Below are 11,411 nucleotides of genomic sequence, written 5' to 3' on the forward strand. Positions count from 1 at the left end.
GGGTTCTTGGGGACGGGCAGGGCGGGAACGGGCAGGCGGGGATTGGCGGAGCCGGACGCTGTCGGGCGCTGGGATTGGCTGGGCTGGCACGAGGGGGGCGGGGCTGTGCGGGCCGCGGGCTATAAACGGCGTGGGCGGGGGGCGCTGGGGGCAGATCGGCGGCGGCGCTGGGGCGGCGCTGGAGCGGCGGGAGCGGCCCGGGAGCGGCGCGGCCGCTGGGCCGAGGAGCGGCGGTGAGCCAGGGTGAGACCCTCGCGGCTGCCGCTCCAGGGAGCGGTGGGGAGCCATGGGGCAGCACCCCCTCGGCTGCCGATCCAGGGGGAGCCGGGGTCGGTCCCCCACAGCTGCCGAGGCAGGGCGTTGGGCAGACAGTGTCCCGGGCAGCTGTGCTGGCCAGCTTTGGTCAGTGCTCAGTGGGAGAGCAACCCATGCTCAGGGGTGCTCCCCCCGAACCAGGAGGGCTAGGAGACAGCCTCTCAGGAAGACTGGTATTGAAAGTATTGTTACAAAGAAAAGTAATAAAAGATGTTTCATTCTATTATAATTTTATTTTACTTTTATTTTCATCTTTGACTACTTGATTGTTTATTCTATTGTTTTGTTGATGTTCCCGTTGGGATGGGTGGGACAGCTCCTAGAGATATTTAAGTGAACGACAAAGACTGATTTGTGATCTTGTCAACAGCCTCGGGCTGCAGAGATACCCAGGAGCAGATTTAGGCAGAGGCAGCAGAAAGCTGAGGCAGAGGCAGCAGAAAGCTGAGGACCTGGAGCTCAGGCAGCAGAGCTGGTGGAGACATAAAGACGGTAGGACTGTGGGCAGAACAAGAGTGGGGCTGGATTAGGGAGCATGGGCCTGGCATAAGTACTGCAGGGATGGAGCTGGGATAAAAATAGTCAGGCCTGGCCTGGAATGTGGGCTTGAGGGCTGGGGTGGAAAACTCAGACATTTAACAAAAGAAAGATGCTAGGATTGGAACGTGCAGCAGCTTTACCGGGAGCTGACAGCAGAGCTGGCAGAGAAATAAAGGTTGTGGGTCTGGGTATGGGATAGGGAGAGTGGTGCTCAGAAAGGGACTGTGGCACTGCAGCAGAAATCACTGTAGGATTGAGACAGGGACTGGCACCGTCGCTGAAACATCTGTGTGTCTGTGGAATAGGGATTGATGAGCGGGAACATGGACTGAGGGGGAAGAGCTGAAATCAGCCAAGGGCAGGGATCTGGACTTGGGAGTTGGGATCGGGTTAGTGGGGCTGGAGGAGTACCTGGGGGACTGGGATTGGGAATGTGAAGTTCGAGGCAGAAAGTCACAGAGCTGGAGCTGAGATGAAGATCGTGCAGGGAGAACCTGGAGCAGCTTCCCGTGGCGGCACTGGCAAGATGCAGAGCTACTGCTGAGAGAGCAGAGCTGGCAGTGCAATAAAGCTTGTGGGTCTCGAGCTGAAATCACTGAGGGGCTGGGGTAGGGACAGGGTTCTGGGCTTGGGACTGTAACACTTGGGCAGGAATCAGTGTGGGGTGGAGATAGGGCCTGTGGCACCGTCACTGAAGCCCTGTGTGTCTGTGGAATTGGGATTATAAATGGGAATGTGGACTGAGAGGCTGGGGCTGAAATCAGCGTAGTGGTAGGATTGCATCTGTGGAGCTGGGAGGGTGTCTGGAGCTCAGATAGGACCTGTGGCACCGTTGCTGAAATCCCTGAGTGGCTGTGGAATAGGGATTGATTGGCAGGAATGTGGATTGGGTGGGTAGAGCTGAAGTCAGGCAAGTGCTGGGCTTGTGTCTTTGGAATTGGGAAAGGAATTTTGGGGCTGGAGGAGCACCTGGGGGACTGGGATTGGGAGTGTGAGGTTGGAGCTGGAAAATCCCAGAGCTGGAGCCAAGCTGAAGATCCTGCAGCGAGAACCTGGAGCAGCTTCCCGTGGCGGCGCTGGCAAGATGCAGAGCTACTGCTGAGAGAGCAGAGCTGGCAGTGCAATAAAGCTTGTGGGTCTCGAGCTGAAATCACTGAGGGGCTGGGGTAGGGCTGGGTTCTGGGCTTGGGACTGTAACACTTGGGGCAGGAATGACAGCAATCCCTGTGAGATAGGGCCTGTGGCACCGTCGCTGAAATCTCTGTGTGTTTGGACTCGGGATTCTAATTGGGAATGTGGAGTGAGAGGCTGTGGCTGAAATCCATTTTGGGCTGGGATTGCATCTCTGGAGCTGGGAGGGTGTCTGGAGCTCAGATGAGGACTGTGGCAGCGTCACTGAAATCCCTGTGTGTCTGTGGACTAAGGATTGATGAGCAGGAACGTGGGCTGGGTGGGTAGGGCTGAAATGAGTCTAGAGCTGGGGTTTTGTCTTTGGAGTTGGGCTAGGAGTTCTGGGGTAGGATGAGTACCTGGTGGACGGGAATTGGGAGGGTGAGGAATTGGGAAGTGGGAGACTGGGACTGGAATGTGAGGGTGGAGCTGGAAAGTGGCAGAGCTGGAGCCAAGCTGAAGATCCTGCAGCGAGAACCTGGAGCAGCTTCCCGTGGCGGCGCTGGCAAGATGCAGAGCTACTGCTGAGAGAGCAGAGCTGGCAGTGCAATAAAGCTTGTGGGTCTCGAGCTGAAATCACTGAGGGGCTGGGATAGGGACAGGGTTCTGGGCTTGGGACTGTAACACTTGGGGCAGGAATGACAGCAATCCCTGTGAGATAGGGCCTGTGGCACCGTTGCTGAAATCTGTGTGTGGCTGTGGAATAGGGATTGTTGGGCAGGAACGTGAGTTGGATGGGTAGAGCTGAAATCAGTCTAGAGCTGGGTTTGTGATTTTGGAATTGGGATAGGAATTATGGGTCTGGAGGAGCAGCTGGGGGACTGGGATTGGGAGTGTTAGGGTGGAGCTGGAAAATCCCAGAGCTGGAGCCAAGCTGAAGATCCTGCAGGAGAACCTGGAGCAGCTTCCCGTGGTGGCGCTGGCAAGATGCAGAGCTACTGCTGAGAGAGCAGAGCTGGCAGTGCAATAAAGCTTGTGGGTCTCGAGCTGAAATCACTGAGGGGCTGGGATAGGGACAGGGTTCTGGGCTTAGGACTGTAACACTTGGGCAGGAATCCGTGTGGGGTGGAGATAGGGCCTGTGGCACCGTTGCCAAAATCTCTATGCTTCTGGAAATGGGATTGTAAATTGGGAATGTGGACTGGGCAGGTAGAGCTGAAATCAGTCTAGGGCTGGGCTTGTGATTTTGGAATTGGGATAGGAATTTTGGGGCTGGAGGAGCACCTGGGGGACTGGGACTGGCATGTGAGGGTGGAGCTGGAAAGTGGCAGAGCTGGAGCCAAGCTGAAGATCCTGCAGCGAGAACCTGGAGCAGCTTCCCGTGGCGGCGCTGGCAAGATGCAGAGCTACTGCTGAGAGAGCAGAGCTGGCAGTGCAATAAAGCTTGTGGGTCTCGAGCTGAAATCACTGAGGGGCTGGGATAGGGACAGGGTTGGGGTTGGGACTGTAACACTTGGGGCAGGAATGACAGCAATCCCTGTGAGATAGGGCCTGTGGCACCGTCGCTGAAATCTCTGTGTGTTTGGACTCGGGATTCTAATTGGGAATGTGGAGTGAGAGGCTGGGGCTTAAATCTATATAGGGCTGGGATTGCGTCTCTGGAGCTGGGAGGGTGTCTGGAGCTCAGATGAGGACTGTGGCAGCGTCACTGAAATCCCTGTGTGTCTGTGGACTAAGGATTGATGAGCAGGAACGTGGGCTGGGTGGGTAGGGCTGAAATGAGTCTAGAGCTGGGGTTTTGACTTTGGAGTTGGGCTAGGAGTTCTGGGGTAGGAGGAGTACCTGGTGGACGGGAATTGGGAGGGTGAGGAATTGGGAAGTGGGAGACTGGGATTGGAATGTGAGGGTGGAGCTGGAAAGTGGCAGAGCTGGAGCCAAGCTGAAGATCCTGCAGCGAGAACCTGGAGCAGCTTCCCGTGGCGGCGCTGGCAAGATGCAGAGCTACTGCTGAGAGAGCAGAGCTGGCAGTGCAATAAAGCTTGTGGGTCTCGAGCTGAAATCACTGAGGGGCTGGGATAGGGACAGGGTTCTGGGCTTAGGACTGTAACACTTGGGCAGGAATCCGTGTGGGGTGGAGATAGGGCCTGTGGCACCGTTGCCAAAATCTCTATGCTTCTGGAAATGGGATTGTAAATTGGGAATGTGGACTGGGCAGGTAGAGCTGAAATCAGTCTAGGGCTGGGCTTGTGATTTTGGAATTGGGATAGGAATTTTGGGGCTGGAGGAGCACCTGGGGGACTGGGACTGGCATGTGAGGGTGGAGCTGGAAAGTGGCAGAGCTGGAGCCAAGCTGAAGATCCTGCAGCGAGAACCTGGAGCAGCTTCCCGTGGCGGCGCTGGCAAGATGCAGAGCTACTGCTGAGAGAGCAGAGCTGGCAGTGCAATAAAGCTTGTGGGTCTCGAGCTGAAATCACTGAGGGGCTGGGATAGGGACAGGGTTGGGGTTGGGACTGTAACACTTGGGGCAGGAATGACAGCAATCCCTGTGAGATAGGGCCTGTGGCACCGTCGCTGAAATCTCTGTGTGTTTGGACTCGGGATTCTAATTGGGAATGTGGAGTGAGAGGCTGGGGCTTAAATCTATATAGGGCTGGGATTGCGTCTCTGGAGCTGGGAGGGTGTCTGGAGCTCAGATGAGGACTGTGGCAGCGTCACTGAAATCCCTGTGTGTCTGTGGACTAAGGATTGATGAGCAGGAACGTGGGCTGGGTGGGTAGGGCTGAAATGAGTCTAGAGCTGGGGTTTTGACTTTGGAGTTGGGCTAGGAGTTCTGGGGTAGGAGGAGTACCTGGTGGACGGGAATTGGGAGGGTGAGGAATTGGGAAGTGGGAGACTGGGATTGGAATGTGAGGGTGGAGCTGGAAAGTGGCAGAGCTGGAGCCAAGCTGAAGATCCTGCAGCGAGAACCTGGAGCAGCTTCCCGTGGCGGCGCTGGCAAGATGCAGAGCTACTGCTGAGAGAGCAGAGCTGGCAGTGCAATAAAGCTTGTGGGTCTCGAGCTGAAATCACTGAGGGGCTGGGGTAGGGCTGGGTTCTGGGCTCGGGACTGTAACACCTGGGCAGGAATCAGTGTGGGGCGGAGATAGGGCCTGTGGCACCGTCGCTGAAATCCCTGTGTGTCTGTGGAATTGGGATTCTAATTGGGAATGTGGAGTGAGAGGCTGGGGCTGAAATCAGTATAGGGCTGGGATTGAGAGTTAGCAGTTGGGCTAGGAGTTCTGGGGTAAGAGGAGTACCTGGGGGAGTGGGATTGGGAGTGTGAGGTTGGAGCTGGAAAATCCCAGAGCTGGAGCCAAGCTGAAGATCCTGCAGCGAGAACCTGGAGCAGCTTCCCGTGGCGGCGCTGGCAAGATGCAGAGCTACTGCTGAGAGAGCAGAGCTGGCAGTGCAATAAAGCTTGTGGGTCTCGAGCTGAAATCACTGAGGGGCTGGGATAGGGACAGGTTCTGGGCTTGGGACTGTAACACCTGGGCAGGAATCAGTGTGGGGTGGAGATAGGGCCTGTGGCACCGTCGCTGAAATCCCTGTGTGTCTGTGGAATTGGGATTCTAATTGGGAATGTGGAGTGAGAGGCTGGGGCTGAAATCCATTTTGGGCTGGGATTGCGTCTCTGGAGCTGGGAGGGTGTCTGGAGCTCAGATGAGGACTGTGGCAGCGTCACTGAAATCCCTGTGTGTCTGTGGAATAAGGATTGATGAGCAGGAACGTGGGCTGGGTGGGTAGGGCTGAAATGAGTCTAGAGCTGGGGTTTTGACTTTGGAGTTGGGCTAGGAGTTCTGGGGTAGGAGGAGTACCTGGTGGACGGGAATTGGGAGGGTGAGGAATTGGGAAGTGGGAGACTGGGATTGGAATGTGAGGGTGGAGCTGGAAAGTGGCAGAGCTGGAGCCAAGCTGAAGATCCTGCAGCGAGAACCTGGAGCAGCTTCCCGTGGCGGCGCTGGCAAGATGCAGAGCTACTGCTGAGAGAGCAGAGCTGGCAGTGCAATAAAGCTTGTGGGTCTGGAGCTGAAATCACTGAGGGGCTGGGGTAGGGCTGGGTTCTGGGCTTGGGACTGTAACACTTGGGCAGGAATCCGTGTGGGGTGGAGATAGGGCCTGTGGCACCGTTGCCAAAATCTCTATGCTGCTGGAAATGGGATTGTAAATTGGGAATGTGGACTGGGCAGGTAGAGCTGAAATCAGTCTAGGGCTGGGCTTGTGATTTTGGAATTGGGATAGGAATTTTGGGGCTGGAGGAGCACCTGGGGGACTGGGACTGGCATGTGAGGGTGGAGCTGGGAAGTGGCAGAGCTGGAGCCAAGCTGAAGATCCTGCAGCGAGAACCTGGAGCAGCTTCCCGTGGCGGCGCTGGCAAGATGCAGAGCTACTGCTGAGAGAGCAGAGCTGGCAGTGCAATAAAGCTTGTGGGTCTCGAGCTGAAATCACTGAGGGGCTGGGGTAGGGCTGGGTTCTGGGCTCGGGACTGTAACACCTGGGCAGGAATCAGTGTGGGGCGGAGATAGGGCCTGTGGCACCGTCGCTGAAATCCCTGTGTGTCTGTGGAATTGGGATTATAACTGGGAATGTGGAGTGAGAGGCTGGGGCTGAAATCAGTATAGGGCTGGGATTGAGAGTTTGCAGTTGGGCTAGGAGTTATGGGGTAAGAGGAGTAGCTGGGGGAGTGGGATTGGGAGTGTGAGGTTGGAACTGGAAAATCCCAGAGCTGGAGCCAAGCTGAAGATCCTGCAGGAGAACCTGGAGCAGCTTCCCGTGGCGGCGCTGGCAAGATGCAGAGCTACTGCTGAGAGAGCAGAGCTGGCAGTGCAATAAAGCTTGTGGGTCTCGAGCTGAAATCACTGAGGGGCTTGGGTAGGGCTGGGTTCTGGGCTTGGGACTGTAACACTTGGGGCAGGAATGACAGCAATCCCTGTGAGATAGGGCCTGTGGCACCGTTGCTGAAATCTGTGTGTGGCTGTGGAATAGGGATTGTTGGGCAGGAACGTGAGTTGGATGGGTAGAGCTGAAATCAGTCTAGAGCTGGGTTTGTGATTTTGGAATTGGGATAGGAATTATGGGTCTGGAGGAGCAGCTGGGGGACTGGGATTGGGAGTGTTAGGGTGGAGCTGGAAAATCCCAGAGCTGGAGCCAAGCTGAAGATCCTGCAGGAGAACCTGGAGCAGCTTCCCGTGGCGGCGCTGGCAAGATGCAGAGCTACTGCTGAGAGAGCAGAGCTGGCAGTGCAATAAAGCTTGTGGGTCTCGAGCTGAAATCACTGAGGGGCTGGGATAGGGACAGGGTTCTGGGCTTAGGACTGTAACACTTGGGCAGGAATCCGTGTGGGGTGGAGATAGGGCCTGTGGCACCGTTGCCAAAATCTCTATGCTTCTGGAAATGGGATTGTAAATTGGGAATGTGGACTGGGCAGGTAGAGCTGAAATCAGTCTAGGGCTGGGCTTGTGATTTTGGAATTGGGATAGGAATTTTGGGGCTGGAGGAGCACCTGGGGGACTGGGACTGGCATGTGAGGGTGGAGCTGGAAAGTGGCAGAGCTGGAGCCAAGCTGAAGATCCTACAGCGAGAACCTGGAGCAGCTTCCCGTGGCGGCGCTGGCAAGATGCAGAGCTACTGCTGAGAGAGCAGAGCTGGCAGTGCAATAAAGCTTGTGGGTCTCGAGCTGAAATCACTGAGGGGCTGGGATAGGGACAGGGTTGGGGTTGGGACTGTAACACTTGGGGCAGGAATGACAGCAATCCCTGTGAGATAGGGCCTGTGGCACCGTCGCTGAAATCTCTGTGTGTTTGGACTCGGGATTCTAATTGGGAATGTGGAGTGAGAGGCTGGGGCTTAAATCTATATAGGGCTGGGATTGCGTCTCTGGAGCTGGGAGGGTGTCTGGAGCTCAGATGAGGACTGTGGCAGCGTCACTGAAATCCCTGTGTGTCTGTGGACTAAGGATTGATGAGCAGGAACGTGGGCTGGGTGGGTAGGGCTGAAATGAGTCTAGAGCTGGGGTTTTGACTTTGGAGTTGGGCTAGGAGTTCTGGGGTAGGATGAGTACCTGGTGGACGGGAATTGGGAGGGTGAGGAATTGGGAAGTGGGAGACTGGGATTGGAATGTGAGGGTGGAGCTGGAAAGTGGCAGAGCTGGAGCCAAGCTGAAGATCCTGCAGCGAGAACCTGGAGCAGCTTCCCGTGGCGGCGCTGGCAAGATGCAGAGCTACTGCTGAGAGAGCAGAGCTGGCAGTGCAATAAAGCTTGTGGGTCTCGAGCTGAAATCACTGAGGGGCTGGGGTAGGGCTGGGTTCTGGGCTCGGGACTGTAACACCTGGGCAGGAATCAGTGTGGGGCGGAGATAGGGCCTGTGGCACCGTCGCTGAAATCCCTGTGTGCCTGTGGAATTGGGATTCTAATTGGGAATGTGGAGTGAGAGGCTGGGGCTGAAATCAGTATAGGGCTGGGATTGAGAGTTTGCAGTTGGGCTAGGAGTTATGGGGTAAGAGGAGTAGCTGGGGGAGTGGGATTGGGAGTGTGAGGTTGGAACTGGAAAATCCCAGAGCTGGAGCCAAGCTGAAGATCCTGCAGGAGAACCTGGAGCAGCTTCCCGTGGTGGCGCTGGCAAGATGCAGAGCTACTGCTGAGAGAGCAGAGCTGGCAGTGCAATAAAGCTTGTGGGTCTCGAGCTGAAATCACTGAGGGGCTTGGGTAGGGCTGGGTTCTGGGCTTGGGACTGTAACACTTGGGGCAGGAATGACAGCAATCCCTGTGAGATAGGGCCTGTGGCACCGTTGCTGAAATCTGTGTGTGGCTGTGGAATAGGGATTGTTGGGCAGGAACGTGAGTTGGATGGGTAGAGCTGAAATCAGTTTAGAGCTGGGTTTGTGATTTTGGAATTGGGATAGGAATTATGGGTCTGGAGGAGCAGCTGGGGGACTGGGATTGGGAGTGTTAGGGTGGAGCTGGAAAATCCCAGAGCTGGAGCCAAGCTGAAGATCCTGCAGGAGAACCTGGAGCAGCTTCCCGTGGCGGCGCTGGCAAGATGCAGAGCTACTGCTGAGAGAGCAGAGCTGGCAGTGCAATAAAGCTTGTGGGTCTCGAGCTGAAATCACTGAGGGGCTGGGATAGGGACAGGGTTCTGGGCTTAGGACTGTAACACTTGGGCAGGAATCCGTGTGGGGTGGAGATAGGGCCTGTGGCACCGTTGCCAAAATCTCTATGCTTCTGGAAATGGGATTGTAAATTGGGAATGTGGACTGGGCAGGTAGAGCTGAAATCAGTCTAGGGCTGGGCTTGTGATTTTGGAATTGGGATAGGAATTTTGGGGCTGGAGGAGCACCTGGGGGACTGGGACTGGCATGTGAGGGTGGAGCTGGAAAGTGGCAGAGCTGGAGCCAAGCTGAAGATCCTGCAGCGAGAACCTGGAGCAGCTTCCCGTGGCGGCGCTGGCAAGATGCAGAGCTACTGCTGAGAGAGCAGAGCTGGCAGTGCAATAAAGCTTGTGGGTCTCGAGCTGAAATCACTGAGGGGCTGGGATAGGGACAGGGTTGGGGTTGGGACTGTAACACTTGGGGCAGGAATGACAGCAATCCCTGTGAGATAGGGCCTGTGGCACCGTCGCTGAAATCTCTGTGTGTTTGGACTCGGGATTCTAATTGGGAATGTGGAGTGAGAGGCTGGGGCTTAAATCCATATAGGGCTGGGATTGCGTCTCTGGAGCTGGGAGGGTGTCTGGAGCTCAGATGAGGACTGTGGCAGCGTCACTGAAATCCCTGTGTGTCTGTGGACTAAGGATTGATGAGCAGGAACGTGGGCTGGGTGGGTAGGGCTGAAATGAGTCTAGAGCTGGGGTTTTGACTTTGGAGTTGGGCTAGGAGTTCTGGGGTAGGAGGAGTACCTGGTGGACGGGAATTGGGAGGGTGAGGAATTGGGAAGTGGGAGACTGGGATTGGAATGTGAGGGTGGAGCTGGAAAGTGGCAGAGCTGGAGCCAAGCTGAAGATCCTGCAGCGAGAACCTGGAGCAGCTTCCCGTGGCGGCGCTGGCAAGATGCAGAGCTACTGCTGAGAGAGCAGAGCTGGCAGTGCAATAAAGCTTGTGGGTCTCGAGCTGAAATCACTGAGGGGCTGGGGTAGGGCTGGGTTCTGGGCTCGGGACTGTAACACCTGGGCAGGAATCAGTGTGGGGCGGAGATAGGGCCTGTGGCACCGTCGCTGAAATCCCTGTGTGCCTGTGGAATTGGGATTCTAATTGGGAATGTGGAGTGAGAGGCTGGGGCTGAAATCAGTATAGGGCTGGGATTGAGAGTTAGCAGTTGGGCTAGGAGTTCTGGGGTAAGAGGAGTAGCTGGGGGAGTGGGATTGGGAGTGTGAGGTTGGAGCTGGAAAATCCCAGAGCTGGAGCCAAGCTGAAGATCCTGCAGCGAGAACCTGGAGCAGCTTCCCGTGGCGGCGCTGGCAAGATGCAGAGCTACTGCTGAGAGAGCAGAGCTGGCAGTGCAATAAAGCTTGTGGGTCTCGAGCTGAAATCACTGAGGGGCTGGGATAGGGACAGGGTTCTGGGCTTGGGACTGTAACACTTGGGGCAGGAATGACAGCAATCCCTGTGAGATAGGGCCTGTGGCACCGTTGCTGAAATCTGTGTGTGGCTGTGGAATAGGGATTGTTGGGCAGGAACGTGAGTTGGATGGGTAGAGCTGAAATCAGTCTAGAGCTGGGTTTGTGATTTTTGAATTGGGATAGGAATTATGGGACTGGAGGAGCAGCTGGGGGACTGGGATTGGGAGTGTGAGGGTGGAGCTGGAAAGTGGCAGAGCTGGAGCCAAGCTGAAGATCCTGCAGCGAGAACCTGGAGCAGCTTCCCGTGGCGGCGCTGGCAAGATGCAGAGCTACTGCTGAGAGAGCAGAGCTGGCAGTGCAATAAAGCTTGTGGGTCTCGAGCTGAAATCACTGAGGGGCTGGGGTAGGGCTGGGTTCTGGGCTCAGGACTGTAACACCTTTTCAGGAATCAGTGTGGGGTGGAGATAGGGCCTGTGGCACCGTCGCTGAAATCCCTGTGTGTCTGTGGAATTGGGATTCTAATTGGGAATGTGGAGTGAGAGGCTGGGGCTGAAATCAGTATAGGGCTGGGATTGAGAGTTTGCAGTTGGGCTAGGAGTTCTGGGGTAAGAGGAGTAGCTGGGGGAGTGGGATTGGGAGTGTGAGGTTGGAGCTGGAAAATCCCAGAGCTGGAGCCAAGCTGAAGATCCTGCAGCGAGAACCTGGAGCAGCTTCCCGTGGCGGCGCTGGCAAGATGCAGAGCTACTGCTGAGAGAGCAGAGCTGGCAGTGCAATAAAGCTTGTGGGTCTCGAGCTGAAATCACTGAGGGGCTGGGGTAGGGCTGGGTTCTGGGCTTGGGACTGTAACACTTGGGGC

General features: G+C 56.1%; 1 long non-coding RNA gene across 2 annotated transcripts; it reads left to right on the forward strand.

Moving 5' to 3' along the window:
* The first annotated feature begins 217 nt into the window (after window positions 1–217).
* LOC127462186 (uncharacterized) lies at window positions 218–10,903 on the forward strand. 2 transcript variants are annotated; one of them, XR_007900337.1, is made up of 5 exons: window positions 218–233; window positions 686–1,293; window positions 3,871–4,276; window positions 5,883–6,287; window positions 10,783–10,903. It is a non-coding gene; the product is annotated as an uncharacterized LOC127462186 (long non-coding RNA). The 2 variants fall into 2 exon arrangements; XR_007900336.1 differs by lacking the exons at window positions 218–233; window positions 686–1,293 and adding an exon at window positions 1,319–1,851.
* The last annotated feature ends 508 nt before the right edge of the window (window positions 10,904–11,411 follow it).

The sequence above is a fragment of the Manacus candei genome, unplaced genomic scaffold (genome assembly GCF_025592945.1).
Source record: "Manacus candei isolate 608988 ecotype Guabito, Panama unplaced genomic scaffold, ASM2559294v1 h1tg000121l, whole genome shotgun sequence".
NCBI lineage: Eukaryota > Metazoa > Chordata > Aves > Passeriformes > Pipridae > Manacus > Manacus candei.